The sequence below is a fragment of the Hyla sarda genome, chromosome 7 (assembly GCF_029499605.1).
Source record: "Hyla sarda isolate aHylSar1 chromosome 7, aHylSar1.hap1, whole genome shotgun sequence".
NCBI lineage: Eukaryota > Metazoa > Chordata > Amphibia > Anura > Hylidae > Hyla > Hyla sarda.
In genome coordinates this window covers 67,469,056-67,485,290 of record NC_079195.1, presented here as the reverse complement: position 1 = coordinate 67,485,290, position 16,235 = coordinate 67,469,056, and the positions used below count along the sequence as shown (strand labels likewise).

Below are 16,235 nucleotides of genomic sequence, written 5' to 3'. Positions count from 1 at the left end.
CTGGCACCAGTTGATTGAAAAAAAATATGTTTTCCAGCGGAGTACCCCTTCAAGTGTTGGAACTGCTTTGTGTAGATAGAAAACTTATGAAGATCATCACAATACATTTGTAATGTTACAAGAGACAAATAAGATCTTATCGTCACAATGTACCACTGCAGGTAACTCCAGCATCTTCAGCATGACCACAGTTGTGTTTCCCCAGTCCTCGATGACTACAGTTCCACACGTATGTTTCATTTCCTAGACAGTTGGTATCATCCAAAAAAATAGGTCCTCTTCCTGGCCCAAAATAGGCATTTACGTGAAAAGAGATGGGTTTTCCACAACCTATTTGGCGGCATACCACTTCTGCATCAGTGAGATCCCAAAGGTCATCACATACTGTTCCCCATGCTCCATCATAGTAGATTTCCACCCGACCAACACATCGACTTCCATTTGCCAGTCTCAGAGACATTGCTGGTGTTAAACAAAAGAATTAAATGTCTTTATTAAACATTTTTAAGTGACCGAAGTTAGAAATTACACTTCGTCTGTGCATGGTCAGGTACAGACAGATACAGAGCCATTAACTATTATGGGGCTGCGGACCCGATCGTAGTCAGCTAGTGACTACCATCTGGTCATTTTCTCAGGGGATCCGATTTTTTTACTTGGACTGAAAATCGTGGCAGACCATGTCAGAGTAAAAAGTGGCTCCCCTGAGAAAATGACCAGATCGTAGTCACTAGCTGACTACGATCGGGTCCGCAGCCCCATAATAGTTAATGGCTCCGTATTTGTCCGTACCTATCCATGCACGGATACGATTTCAGGCGATTCGAGCTTCCAAAATCGTATCTGTGCATCGGAAGGTCAGATCGTGGTGTGAATGCGGCTTTAAAGTCTATGTCTACCTTTACATCTGTTCAGTGTATACAGCTTCTATGTAAAGGTATGTGTCTCCGTGGTAACAGACTACAAATACATGTGTTGTCTGATCCTGCAATCATACTTTCTTTCTTTTATTTGTTTCCCACTTTCAGCTAAGCTGTATATATTATTCTATTTTAAATGCATTGGAGCAATACGCAAATGATTTCCAAGTTTACGGCCAAACATGCTGTGTATTTTCTACATGAAAATCGTGTTTGCAATAAAAATCCTGAACGTGATCACGGGGAGCCAATCCAATTCTGTGTGTGTCTGCCTTGATAAATCTACTGTTAACAGCAGACATGAACAATTTAAACAAAAAAAAAAATAAAATATATATATATATATATATATATATATATATATATATACAATTCTCAAAATTGATGTTTATTTTTTTATTTTTTGGTCACATCCCATAAAATATGAAGTAAAAAAGTGTCCAAAAAGTCCCATCTACACCAAAAAATACCAATAAAATCTACAGATCACTGTAAAAAATATCCCTCATACAACCCTGTAGGCAGGGTCAGAAAATTGTGATTTAAAGCTTTTCTTTTAAAGTTTCAATATTTTAAAAAGTATTACATTTTATAAAACCTACATAAATTTGGTATTCTATAATTACAATGACCTGAAGAATATAGAAAATAGGTCAGTTTTACAATTGGCAAAACAAGCCTGCCTTCAGCAAAACTACAACTCCCAGCAACCCTAAGGCTGTCCCGCCATGCTGGGAGTAGTAGTTTTGCAACAGCTGGAGGCACACTGGTTGGGAGACATTGTATTACATGGTACTGGTGCATATAATAAAAATATAAGAGGCTTACCGGAATTGTCGATTCTGCTAGGTGTGGAGCCTGTGAATAAATACCAGATTAAATGGAATGTTCTTTTTTTTTTTTTTTTTTTGCCAAGGATACAAAAACCAAACACTAAATGTGAAGTAAAACACCACAAACCATGTATGTCATACCTGTCATATATCAGAATATATATATTGCTTACTAGGCCATGCAGATGCTTTACAAGTCTTTCTTACTTTTAGCTTCTGTATTTGGCTCACAAATCTCTCCATTCTGCTGCTCACTCATTCTGACATCCACTGCTCAGGAAGGAGTGTGTTTGAGGCAAGCACTGAGTCCTCCCTTACATGCATTCACTTCCTCCCTGAGTCTGTTGTGCTGTGCTGGGTCTCTTCATCCAATCACTGCAGGCTGCTCTGTAAACCTTCCTCTCTGTTATTATGATGCAGTCTGGTAAGACAGGACCGGGGTGAGCACAGAGGAGTGATAGTAATACCCCCACTTCCTGGACTTTGTTCCAGCCTGTGCTTCAGCAGGACAAAAGAAGATGTTGCAGCTGGACAAGATTATGTTTTGGATGGTATGGGGACCCCTAGTGGTCATTTTTTTTTTTTTTTTTATAAATAGGAGATACTTTTTTTTAATGAACTATATTAGAGAGGTCAATATTTTGCCAAGATGTAAAACATATAAAAAGTTTTGATTCTGACAGTGCCCATTTAAGTAAAAATATTACCAATGTGTTATTTTTTTTTTTTTTTTTTTTTTTTTTTTTAATACTCTGGGTACTCTGGTGGAAAACAAAGGTTTTCAAATGAGCTGGTGCCAGAAAACTAAACAGATTTGTAAATTACTTCTATTAAACAATCATAACCCTCCCAGTACTTATCAGTTGCTGTATATGCTCCAGAAGAATTTACTATATGTAGTCCTTTCCAGTCTGACCACAGTGCTCTCTGCTGCCACCTCTGTCTGTATCAGGAACTTTCCAGAGTAGGAGCAAATCCCCATAGAAAACCTCTCCTGCTCTGGACAGTGGCAGCACTGTGCTCAGACTGGAAAAAACTACACAACTTTCTTTAGAGCATACAGCAGCTGATTAGTACTGTAAGGATTAAGATTTTTTTTTAATAGAAGTAATTCACAAATCTGTTTAAATTTCTGGCCCCAGTTGATTTGAAAACACATATATTTTTTTCCACTGGAGTACCCCTTTAAAATGTGTGAAACCACTGTCCTGGCATGACACTGGTTTTTATAACCTAAACTTGAAGGTGTTATTTCAAGATTTAAAGTTATGCGTTATCCATAGGGGATAACTAGCTGATCTGTGGGGGCTCAATCACTGGGACCCCCAACAATCTCTAGAACAGAGGTCAAAAGTCCCTGAGTGAATGGAGCAATAACAAGCATGCACAGCCACTGCTCTATTCACTCTCCATGGCAGTGTTTCCCAAACTGGGGGCCTCCAGCTGTTGCAAAACTACAACTCCCAGCAGCCTTTGGTTGTCTGTGCATGCTGGGAGTTGTAGGTTTGCAACAGCTGGAGGCTCCCTGTTTGGGAAATACTGCTCTATGGGACTTCCAAACATTGCTGAGTGCTATCCCTGGCAATGATCAGGCATCCTAACAGTGTATAGTGGGGTGGTCGAGTGTGCAAGGAAGCCCTGTAGTGGAGAGCATCGGAGCAGAGGGGCACATGACAGGGGGAGACTGGGGCTGGACATGTGGTAAGGGATGTTGGGGGAGGAGTTAGTAGGAGGTGTTTAAAAGGGAGGGGGCTGAGGCAGGGGTCAGTCGACACGAGGCCAGCGAAGTTGGCGGATGAAGCTCCCTACTGTGATGGCGGACCTCGAGGCATTGCTGAGGCGGTTGCGGGATGAGGTGCTCCGGAGGGGTCCCTGTTGGTTGGAGTCCCAGATCCCTCCCCTCACTGGCCGGTCCTTCTGCTGCACGCCCGGACAGAATTGCCATGTCAGCGGGCGGCGCTCTCGTCCTTCTGCACACCTGAGCCCGGATGCTGCACCTGGTCCCAGATGCCAGCGGTTGAGTCCCTAGGTGTGGGTAGGTCCGAGGGGTCCTCCCGCGGGCGGTCTGGGGTTGAGGATGGCGGGGATTGGCATGCTGCGGCAGCGGTCCTTGCCCCATGTATGGAGCTGTTGTCAGCGGCCCACCCCCGTAGTGAGGTCTCCAAGGAGGGGCTAGCTCTGTGGATCCCTGCAGCTCGTGCGGCGGCTGTACCTGCTCCTATGCAGTCGGATGGGAGGTGGCGTTTATCTGGCCTGTTAGCGCCACAGGCCAGGGAGCTGAGTGGCACCGCGGCCTCCCGGGGAGCCGGGGGCTGGCGGTATGATGATGTGCGACATGAGGTTGGCGGTGATGTGGACTCACTGTACAGGGGTGAGGGGGATAGCCCCCAGTGACATCAGCTGGACGACGGGGGTGTTCTGCCCCTTCCTGCTGCGGATGAGGATGCAGTTCCTGGACCTAGTGGTGCTGCTGTAGCTGCTGCTGGCACGGCGGGAGCTTCTGCTGCTGGATTGGTTGCTGCTCCATCTACAGGGGTGTATATGCCTGGGACAGCTGTGGCCTCTTCTTCTGGACTGCCGGGTGCTTCTTCTGCTGGATCTGCTGTTGCGGGCGGACTTCGCTGGTCTCTGGAATTCCCATGGTGAGTCAAGTGAGGAATGTCCAGAGTCGGCACCTTGCGGGAGAGACGGCTGCTGGGTTGGTGGCAGCCAGTGGGTCTGGTGAATGTACCACCTTTTCTGGTTCTCCTGTGAGGGGGGGGGGGGAGGGTGTTTTGGCGGGGTTGCATAGTTTTCTTGTGGGAATGCAGGCTCTTTTGTGCACTAGAGGGCTCAGGGGGTGGGTCCTCGTCAGCGGTGTGGGGGGCGTCTATTGGGGGGCCTGTGGCGGCTGGTGCGGGGGCAAGATTGCCTGCAGTGGTGGCGGAGGCTGGGAGTAGTTTGGGGGGGGTTCGGGCGCCAGTGGTACAGCAGGGGCCAGGTAATGTGTTTGGGCCTGCTGGGTTGGGGGTAGTGGCCGGGGCGCAGGCGGTGGTGCCGGCCTCCGGCAGTGTCTCTGCACCTTAGGGGGAGGTGTGTGTTTCCTTTTAGGGTCCGTTGGGGATGCATTTTAAAGCGGAGGTGCACTAAAAGATCTGGAGGAGGGAGTATGTGGAGATCTTTTCGCTGCTTCCACTTGAGAAATTTAACTTGGGTATAGTGAAGCCGGATGAGAGTAAGAAGAAGGAGGAGGAGGAGTGTCGGTGGTATCGTTTGATACAGCAGACCTTCTCCAATTGGCTGCAGTCCTTTGCAATTTTGGCGAGTGTGGTAGGGGAGAAGAATCCAAAACATTGTTCCGGCCTCTTCTGCTACTTGGATTCGGTGGGTGAAGCTTATAGGGTCTACGAGCAGTTCAGGCAGAGGATGGCGGTTCGCCCGTCCTTGCGATGGGATCATAAAGACATCAGCTTGTGGATGCGGCAGAGGGCGGCGCCCTGTGGGGTCGGCTCGGGTCAGCAGACCTTTCATGAGGGGGCCGGCGGCTCCAGTTCTGGGTGGTCGGCGTCTTTCAGAAAAGGTGTTTATTGGCAATTTAATGACGGCAGTTGCATGTTCGGGGCGGACTGCCGATTCAAACATGAGTGCTCTGGATATGGGGACGCCCATGGGTTGTCTCGGTGTTTTAGGAAAGGAAAAGGTAGGGGAGGGGGTACTGACCAGAAGGGGGGTGATGCTAGTGATGGTGGAAAGGATGGTTCCTTTTCTCGACCGGTACCCAAATAGGGCGGCGGCTCAGCTGCTGCGGGTTGGTTTTTCCGCTGGGTTTCGGATTCCTAGTGTAGTTGTGGGGCCGCAGGGGAGTGCTGTGCGCAATTTGGTTTCAGCTTTGGCTCAGCCGTGGTTGGTGAGGGAGAAGTTACTTAAGGAGGTGGTATTGGGTAGGATTGCTGGGCCGTTTGGGTCCCCGCCGTTGCAGGATTTGCAGATTTCACCTTTGGGTCTGGTGCAGAAAAGGAGCCGAACAAGTTTCGGCTCATTCGCCACGTTTCGCATCCTGTGGGGGGGGATCGGTCATTGATGGCATTGATCCGGTCTTGTGTGCTGTTTCTTATACCTCATTTGATGCAGCGTTGGTTTAAGTGCGGAGGTATGGGCGCGGGGCCCTTCTTGCAAAAACGGATGTAGAAGCAGCATTTTGTTTATTGCCGGTTCATCTGGACAGTTTTTCTTTGTTGGGGTGTTGTTGTGAGGGGCAGTATTTGTTGATCTTTGCTTGCCGATGGGCTGTTCCATCTCGTGGGCATATTTTGAGAAGTTCAGCACGTTTCTAGAAAGGGTGGTGCGTCAGGAGGCACAGGTCCCTTCGGTTTTGCATTATCTTGATGATTTTTTGTTTGTGGGCCCAGCAGGGTCTTGGGTTTGCGCGGTGCTGTTGCAGGTTATGGAGCGGGTGGCGGCCTGGTTGGGGTTCCCTTGGTGCCTGACAAAACGGAGGGTCCGGCGACGTCGGTTAAGTTTTTGGGTATTGTTATAGATACCTTAGCCATGGAGTGTCGGTTGCCGGAAAAGAAGTTGGATGAGCTGAGGGTGGTGGTGTAGGCCATCTAAGTTGCGGTTATGGGATGTCCAGGGGGGGGGGAATGACCTGGGGGTTAGGAGGTCAAGGGATCTCTTGCGGGACATTAAGGTAGATTTGTTGAGGTTGTGGACCTCGTTTCCCGGGAATATCCTGGTTAGGTCTAACATGGTGGCTAGACTGAAGTGGCGTCAGGCAAGGTTAGTGGCTGGGTTGAATAGGGCCTGAGTTAAGGTTAACAAGTCAGTGGGTAGGTTTGTGGCTAGAAATGGGGGCTTGGTGGTTCGCCATTGAGAGTTGAAGAGGGGTGCTCCTGAATTTATGGACCGGGATGGGGTGCACAAATGCTTTGGATGCGGATTTGTGGATCCTTGAGATTAGGGAGGTGGTTAAGCGAGCTGTGGAGTTGTGGCAGAAAGGGGGCGTGTGAGGTAGCGGGAGAGGGATTTGGAGGCCTGAGTGGCAATTTTGGTGGTTTGAGAAGGTGTTGGTGGAGGTGAGGCTGGGGACAGTACTCAGCCTGGTGAAGAATTCTCTGTGGGCATGGGCCCCGGGGAGAGGATTGGGCCTCTGAAACGGTGTCCCCGGGTCTGGTGCCTTGTGGCTAGGGGCAAATGTAGGAGGGTTGGCACATTGGTTTACTTGAGGTCAAAAAGGGGACGATGCCTCCAGATCCTTTCTCCGCTGTAGGATTTTTAGGTATTTCATAGTTTTTGTATGATGTTCATACAATGTGTTATGACAATGTTCAAATTGTTAATTGTTAATAAATTCGGGCTGGTGCTGCCTTTTGTACCACTAAACTGGTGTCACTCATTATTGGGAGTTCTTTGGGGGTTGACAAAAGGTAAGCAGCTAGGATATCCTCTAGTCATGTTACTGCTGGATTGACTTAGGGAAAGTATGATTCCAAAGGTTCATCATTTACTGTTCCCTACTTTCCATCCTAGAAAATTTCCACCCGGGTAACACATAGACTTCCAGCCTAAGGAACTTTCTCAGATAAAAGAACAAAAATATATATATAAAAGTTCAGATGGGAAATGTTTGATGCAGAAATGTCCATGACTAAAAGCCCATTCCATCAGACCAGACATTATAAATAAATGGCATAAAAAAAACTTAAAATGCACAGTGTTTTCTTTCATGCATTTTAAAATCCTTCTAGTTACAAATAATACAAGACATAAATAACTTACCAGATGTTCTGCCATTTTGATTTGATGCTGAGTCTAAAATGAATAAATCAGAAAAGCGATAAAATCATAATTCTAGGGTCCAGTATCTAATATAGTGATAGCAAATAAAAGTATGAAAGTACAACAAACATGAGAAACTAACTACTACTAGACTGGAAAACTCAAGAGTTGATGCGGTTTCATAAAAAAAGTGACTGGGTCTGGCTGTAGTTATAGGTACATTTTGATATTTCATGCTTGTCCTTGGCCTGCAGGTGGTAAACTAGTCTTTTTCTCCAATAAAATCCTCCCTTGCAAGATGCACACCCCTCAATGTAGTGAGTGCACCTACTTAACCCCTTAAGGACCAAGCCAATTTTGGCCTTAAAGGGGTACTCTGCCCCTAAACATCTTATCCCCTATGCAGAGGATAGGGGATAGGATGTCTCATTGTGGGGGTCTCACCGCTAGGGACTCCCATGATCTCCCTGCTGCACCCGACATTCATTTAGAGCGCCGGGTGCAGTGCTGGAGCGCCGAAGGCTCATGACATTACGGCCACACACCGTCAAATCAAGTCTATGGGAGGGGGCATCACACTGAGCACATGTGACAGACATGTCTGGAGACGCCATTGAGAATGTTCTGCTGCCTGCAACATCCTTCAGCATGACCGATTTGGCGGTGGATCAGTAATGGTGTGGGGTGGCATTTCTTTGGGGGGCCACAAAGCCCTCCATGTTCTTGTCAGAGGTAGCCAGACTGCCATTAGGTACAAAGATGAGATCCTCAGACCCCTTGTGAGACCATATGCAGTTGGCCCTGGGTTTCTCCTAATGCAAGACAATGCTAGACCTCACGTGGCTGGAGTGTGTCAGCAATTCCTGCAAGAGGAAGGCATTGATGCTATGGACTGGCCCGCCCATTCCTCAGACCTGAGTCCGATTGAGCACATCTAGGACATCATGTCTTGCTCCATCCACCAACGCCACGTTGCACCACAGACTGTCCAGGAGTTGGCGGATGCTTTAGTCCAGGTCTGGGAGGACATCCCTCTGGAGACCATCCGCCACCTCATCAGGAGCATGCCCAGGTGTTGTAGGAAGGTCAAACGGGCACGTGGAGGCCACACACACTACTGAGCCTCATTTTGACTTGTTTTAAGGACATTACATCAAAGTTGGATCAGTCTGTAGTGTGGTTTTCCACTTTGATGTTGAGTGTGACTTCATATCCAGACCTCCATGGGTTGATAAATGTAATTTCCATTGATAATTTTTGTGTTATTTTTTTTCAGCACATTAAACTAGGTAAAGACAAAAGTATTTCATACGATTAGTTCATTCATTCAGATCTCGCTCAGATGTGTTATCTTAGCGTTCTCTTTATTTTTTTGAGCAGTGTAGATTTATGACATGCAGGGTAGGGTTACCCACAGCAATATGCTGAACAAGAAGGAGATGTGTAGGGTTAGCAGTAGAGATGAGCGAATCAAAGCAGACGAACCCAAATTCGTCAGCGTTGGGGTGGTGTTGCTCCGGTTCCTGTCCTGTGTCCAATAGGTAACATATTGTATTTTATATACATGCTGCATTGTTTGAACTGATTGTTGTATACAATGCTGTAGATTGTGAGCACTGTTATTATTAGGTGAGACCTTTGTACTAGGCACTGGAGTAACACCTTGTCCCAATGTTGGCACCACGGCCCTGCGTCAACACATGCTTCGCCACCATAAAGCGGCCTGGGAGAACAGTGGCTTCAATGTAGTGGTCCAGCCTGCTGCACCACCCAGTGGCCAACCATTCCCTCCTTTAGCCAGCCAAGGCTCCACCACCTCAGCCGAAGGGAGCTGTGTGCCATACCCTCCTTCTGTCGCTCCAGATGCTCCTGCTTCTCCCACTTTTAGTCAGCCATTCCGCCAACAATCCATCCGCGAAGCCAAGAGACAACAGTATGCGCCCACTCATCCAACGGCGCAGAAGCTGAATGTGCTCCTGTCTAAGTTGCTGGTGCTGCAGTCCCTCCCTTTTCAAGTGGTGGACTCTGCACCTTTCAGAAAACTGATGGCTTGTGCCGAGCTGAGGTGGACAGTGCCAAGCTGTCATTTCTGTGCGAAGAAGGCAGTACCAGCCCTGCACAATTTTTTGGAAGACAAGGTGGGCCAGTCCTTGAGCCTGTCGGTGTGTACCAAAGTGCACGGCACCGCCATCGTCTGGAGCTATAACTACGGTCAGGGAAAATACATGTCCTTTACGGCTCACTGGGTGAATGTGGTTCCTGCACAGCCACAACACCAACTTTGACAGGTCACGCCGCTTCCTCCTCCAAGCTGTCAGCCCATTGGTTCTGTGACAGTGTGGGACTCTGCCTCCTCATCCTCCACCATGTCCTCAGCCTCCGCTGTCCGGACAATTCTCAGTGCCCCTGCATCATACCATGTGTGTGTAGGGCACAGCGGTGTCACGCTGTTCTTCACATGGTTTGCCTTGGCGAAAAGAGTCACACAGGGGATGAACTGCTAAAAGTAATTCGTGAAGAAATCAGAGCATGGCTTACTCCACGAAAACTGGAAATGTGAACCATGGTGACCGACAACGGAAAGAACATCTTGGAAGGAACGGTCACCCATGCGCCCTGCGCAGTACACGTGTTAAATCTGGTTGTGAAGCAGTTCCTGAAGTGTTCCCCCCATTTGCAAGACATCCTAAGAATGGGAAGGAAACTTTGCATGCACTGCACACCGCAAAGCACACCCTCCTTGAGCGGCAGCGGCAGAATGGTATCCCCCAACATAGTCTGATTTGTGACGTTGCCACATGTTAGAATTCCACCCTGTATATGTTGGAATGACTGTATGAACAGAGGAAAGCCATCACCGATTTCTTGATGATCAAAGCGGATAGGGGTAATCTCGTGTGTAACTTCAATGTGAACCAGTGGCAGCTCATACATGACACCTGCCGTTTGCTCAGGCCCTTTGAGGAAGCCACATTATATCGCCAGGATTACGGGATGAATGACATCATTCCACTGCTTCATATCCTACAACAAGTGTTGGAAATGATGGCTGGTCAGGGCAATGGAGACGGTGCGTCTACATCTCATGGCCACATGAGCCCTGTGGTGGCTAAACTGGAGGAGGAGGAGGGGCACAGTGGAGCACAGTTTAGATTTGATGAGATGGGCGGTGTTTCTAGTCATCTGACAGGAGAGGAGGAGCATGATGAACTAGAGGAGCTAGAGGGTTATGAGGAAGGCGAGACAGAGGATCCAGACACACCGTGGCAGTATGCAGTGTAGATTGAGGCAAGGAGTCCCTCTGAGTCACTTGCACAAATGGCACGATGCATGCTCACTTGTTTGCGTGGTGACAGCCGAATTGTCACCATTCGGCAGCAGGATGACTTCTGGGTCTCCACCTTATTGGACCCTCGCTACCGGCGCAAAATGGGTGCCACTGCCATGGCTGCTGGGCAGGGCCGGTTTTAGGCTTAGCGTGGCCCTAGACAAAATCAAATGAGGGGCCCCAAAAGTAGTAATTGTGCACTAACCAGATTTGCACATTTTTGGTCACTTCAAATACCATAAAACATATCTATAAAGCAATTGAAAAGTAAGTATCGAAAAATAGTATCGATAAAAACCACAAATCATAGCGCAAAAAATTACCCTCATACATCCCCATATACAGAAAAATAAAAGAGTTATAGGGATCAGAATAGTACAAATTTATATTTTTGTATAGTTCCCCCCATATCAGGTTGGCAGTATAGTTCCCCCACATTCGGTTGCCAGTATAGTCCCCCCACATTAGGTTGGCAGTATAGTTCCCTGCACATTAGGTTGGCAGTATAGTTCCCTCCACATTAGGTTGGCAGTATAGTTCCCCGCACATTAGGTTGGCAGTATAGTTCCCCGCACATTAGGTTGACAGTATAGTTCCCCGCACATTAGGTTGGCAGTATATAGTTCCCCGCACATTAGGTTGGCAGTATAGTCCCCCCACATTAGGTTGGCAGTATAGTTCCCTCCACATTAGGTTGACAGTATAGTTCCTCGCACAATAGGTTGGCAGTATAGTTCCCCCGCACATTAGGTTGGCAGTATAGTTCCCCGCACATTAGGTTGGCAGTATAGTTCCCCGCACATTAGGTTGACAGTATAGTTCCCCCCACATTAGGTTGGCAGTATAGTTCCCCCCACATTAGGTTGGCAGTATAGTTCCCCCCACATTAGGTTGACAGTATAGTTCCCCCCACATTAGGGTAGCAGTATGTTCCCCACATTAGGTTGTCTGTACAGTCCCCCCACATTAGGTTGGCAGTATAGTTCCCTCCACATTAGGTTGGTAGTATAGCTTCCCCACATTAGGTTGTAGTTCCCACACATTAGGTTGGCAGTATAGTTCCCCCACATTAGGTTGTAGTTCCCCAAAATTAGGTTGGCAATATATTTCCCCCCACATTAGGTAGGCAGAATGGTTTCCCCACATTAGGTTGGCAGTATATTCCCCCACATTAGGTTGGCAGTATAGTTTCCCCCCACAGTAGGTTGCAGTATAGTTCCCCCACATTAGGTTGGCAGTATAGTTCCACCCATTAGATGCATTATAAGTCCCCCCACATTAGGTTGGCAGTATAGTTCCCTGCACATTCGGTGCATTATAAGTCCCCCACATTAGGTTGGTAATATATTCCCCCACAGTTGGTTGGCTGTATAGTTCCCCCCACAGTAAGTTGGCAGTATAGTTCCCCCCCACAGAAGGTCGGCAGTATAGTTCCCCAACATTAGGCCCTCCCTCTCCCTCTGCTTTTTGTATTACTGTATTCCTATTTCCTTACCTGGCCACGCTCTGGCTCAGGTAATGCGGTCTTGTGGGCTGTGGGGATATGACCAGTCCTGCCTCACACCGGCTTCTCTGCATGGCTGACGTCGCTCATCATTTCCTGGAGCCGCGTCCGGACTGCTATAAGCAGTTGGTGTAATGAAGAAAACTGTTTCTTGAAGTGTTCTGTGTCCCATACAGCTGATGAGAGTGTTTACCAGCTGTTCGTAACACAGAACGCTTCAAGACATAGTTTTCTTCATTACACCAGCACTGCAGGGAACGAGGAGTGACGTCCGCCGTGCAGAGGAGCCGGTGTGAGGCAGGAAACGTCACTCTGTGTTTCCCAAACAGGGTGCCTCCAGCTGTTGCAAAACTACAACTCCAAGCATGCCCGGACAGCTGATGCTGGGAGTTGTAGTTTAGCAACAGCTGGAGGCACCCTGGTTGGGAAACACTGATATACAGCAGCTACTGAGCAGCCGGCAGGGGGCCCCTGGGGGATGGGGGCCCTAGGCAATTGCCTGGTTTGCCCCACCATAAAGCCGGCCCTGCTGCTGGGGAGGGGTGGGGTGGCATGAGCAGTACCAGCTCCATCAGCAGCAACCTGAGTCTACAGTCGCTGATGAGTAGCTTTCTTCACCCGCATTGTGAAGCAACTCATCAGCAGCAGGTAGAAATGGAGCAGGACCTGAACCAGTAGGTGGTGGCATACCTTGACATGCCCATGCCAGCACACATTAAAGATCCGCTGGACTTTTGGGCAGCCAAACTTGATTTGTGGCTGCAACTTGCAGAGTTTGCCCTGGAAAAGCTGTCGGTAGTGTGCCATCAGAGCGGGTGTTTAGTGGGGTGGGTGCCATAGTCCCCCCATGGAGAACTCGTCTGTCCACGAAAAATGTGGAGAGACTGACCTTTGTTAAGATGAATCAGGCATGGATCAGCCAGGATTTCCACCCACCAATGCCAGATGTATGAGAGTAGATTGACCATGGTGCTACACCAACACTTCACAAATATGGATAGTGCCAAACAGATTTAAGGCATTGCTCCCCAGTTACAATCATTCCAGTCACCTTCATCACCGGGTACTGGTATTGCCACCCACCACACCACTCTGTCACCGGGTCACTTTCAAGACTCCTGATGCTGCTGCAACCAACTCCAGGCTTTTCATTCAGCCACTATTTTGTTTCCTTATGCTTCTGCCAACTCCAGGCTCTGCCATTCAACCACTATATGGTCTCCTCATGCTTCGGTCAACTCCAAGCTGAACCATTCAGACACTATATGGGCTCCTTATGCTTTCCTCACCTCCAGGCTGTGTCATTAAGCCAATATATTGTTTTCTGATGCTGCTGGGACTGTCTTGGATATTACAATTTTTTTATGTTAGCACTAGCAAACATACATGCTCAAACGAGATTTCAACATTGATCTTTAGGGGTTGTGAAGCCCTCTTATGTACGCATCCTGCTGCCTGCTCCAGGCAGATTTCAACATTAACATTTTAATGTTAGGGGTTGTGATGCCCTCATGTATACTCATGCTTATGCCTGCTCCAGGCTGTGTGTTTCAGCAACTATATGGCTTAGTGATGCTGCTGGGCCTGTGCCTAAAAATCTTTGAGGTTAGCACTAGCTAACAAACATCTTGTATTCAGATTTCAACATTAACATTTTAATGTTAGGGGTTGTGAAACCCTCTTGTAAACTCATGCTGATGCCACCTCCAGGCTCTGTCATTGTGCTTCCATGTGACATGTGACTCCTTGTTAGATTTGGCTCTTTGTACCCACACACTGGGACCCCAGACACTAAAACTTGGAAGTTAAAACTGCAATTTCAAAATACTTAATTAAAATTTCAAAATCTTAAATTTAAATTTAAAAAATCATACATTTCAATGGTCTCCTCATGCTTTTGCCAACTAGCACAAGCTAACATGCATTTTCAATAGAGATTTCAACATTCACCTTTTAATGTTAGGGGTTGTGAACCCCTCTCGTGTACTAATGCTGCTTCCTGCTCCACTCTGTGTGCTTCAGGAACTACTTGGCTTACTATTGCTGCTGGGCCTGGGCCAAACATTTTTTGATGGTAGCACCAGCTAACATACATCTTCAATAGAGATTTCAACATAAATCTTTTAAATGGGTACTCCGGTGCTTACATATCTTATCCCCTATCCAAAGGATAGGAGATAAGATGCCTGATCGTGGGAGTCCCGCAGCTGGGGACGCCCGGTATCATGCACGCGGCACCCCGTTTGAAATCAGCCCCGTAGCCCTACGGTCCACCGCAGGGCCGGCGGCGTGTGACGTCACGCCCCCGCCCCCGTGTGACATCACGCTCCGCCCCTCAATGCAAGCCTACGGGAGGGGGCGTCGTAGCTATCCTTTGGATAGGGGATAAGATGTGTAAGCACCGTAGTACCCCTTTAATCTTAGGGGTTGTAATTTTTTCAAGACTGAGGCTCTTTGGCCGTCGACGTCATATTACCTGTGGAATTATCACAAGAATCCAATTAAACATGTTGGAGCACTAGCAGTGAACCACAACTGATTAAATGAAACATTTGTACTTTTATAATCAGGGGGGCACTGAGAGGCAGGGGTTGGAACAGGTTGTCTCTCGTCTGGCAGAGGACCGCCAGCTCAATGCTGGCCAGAATGGGTAGTGTAAAAATGTAATTTTCACATTAAATTACATTAAATATGACATAAAAGATCTCTTAATCCTCTTCAATTTTGACACCTTATGGTCTCTCTGCTATCACATAGACGCTCTGCAGCAGTGATTCTAATGGCAATGCCTGTAATCTGCATGTCATAATGAATAATAGTATTATTTCACTAACACAGCACAATCCCTATGCGTGTTACAGCAAGGCAAAGTATTCTACACCCCTATTGGGGCTCTCTGTAGGCCAGAAATAGCCGTTTTTAATACAGTTTCACCGCAAATTTATTCGACCCGAAACAAACTTTTCGAAAAAATTTGGCGAATCAGATGAAACTAATTTTTTTAAAGTTCGCTCATCTCTAGTTAGCAGTAGTAGCGGCAGTATAATATGGTACATGATGGACAATACAGGAGATGTGTAGGGTTAGCAGTAGTAGCGGCAGTATAATATGGTATATGGATAATACAGGAGATGTGTAGGGTTAGCAGTAGTAGCAGCAGTATAATATGGTACATGATGGACAATACAGGAGATGTGTAGGGTTAGCAGTAGTAGCAGCAGTATAATATGGTATATGGACAATACAGGAGATGTGTAGGGTTAGCAGTAGTAGCGGCAGTATAATATGGTACATGATGGACAATACAGGAGATGTGTAGGGTTAGCAGTAGCATCGGCAGTATAATATGGTACATGATGGACAATACAGGAGATGTGCAGGGTTAGCAGAAGGAGCAGCAGTATAATATGGTAAATGAACGACAATACAGGAGGTGTGTAGGGTTAGCAGTAGTAGCGGCAGTATAATATGGTATATGGACAATGCAGCAGATGTTTAGGGTTAGCATATTATCATATGGCAGTATCATATGGTACGTGATGGACAATACAGGAGATGTGCAGGGTTAGCAGTAGTAGTAGCAGTATAATATGGTACATGATGGACAATACAGGAGATGTGTAGGGTTAGCAGTTGTGCTGCCTTCGCAATGTAATTTACATGCTTGGCACTCAGCAGGGCCTGTTCCTTTAAGACCCTCCATTTTCTTGAAGCCTAGAGGCGGGCCTTCTCTCTAAAGCCTAGGGCTAGCCCCGGCACGTCTCATTCATTCCAGCTCCAGCTACCACAGTGACCAGATCCACAGGACTTCATAAAGCTAATGCAGACTGCAAATCTGATAAATACCAAAGCCTGTGAGTAAGGAATTGCTAGTTATCTTGTGTAGAGAGATG

General features: G+C 47.3%; 1 long non-coding RNA gene across 1 annotated transcript in view; it reads right to left on the bottom strand.

The window, feature by feature from the left end:
* Window positions 1-241: 241 nt before the first annotated feature.
* LOC130281766 (uncharacterized) overlaps window positions 242-16,235 on the bottom strand; it is a 64,158-nt gene continuing 48,164 nt past the window's right edge. Inside the window, exons 2-3 of the long non-coding RNA XR_008846100.1 lie at window positions 1,749-1,778; window positions 242-462 (exon numbers count right to left, since the gene is read on the bottom strand). This is a non-coding gene — a long non-coding RNA (uncharacterized LOC130281766). The remainder of the gene's footprint in view (window positions 463-1,748; window positions 1,779-16,235) is intronic.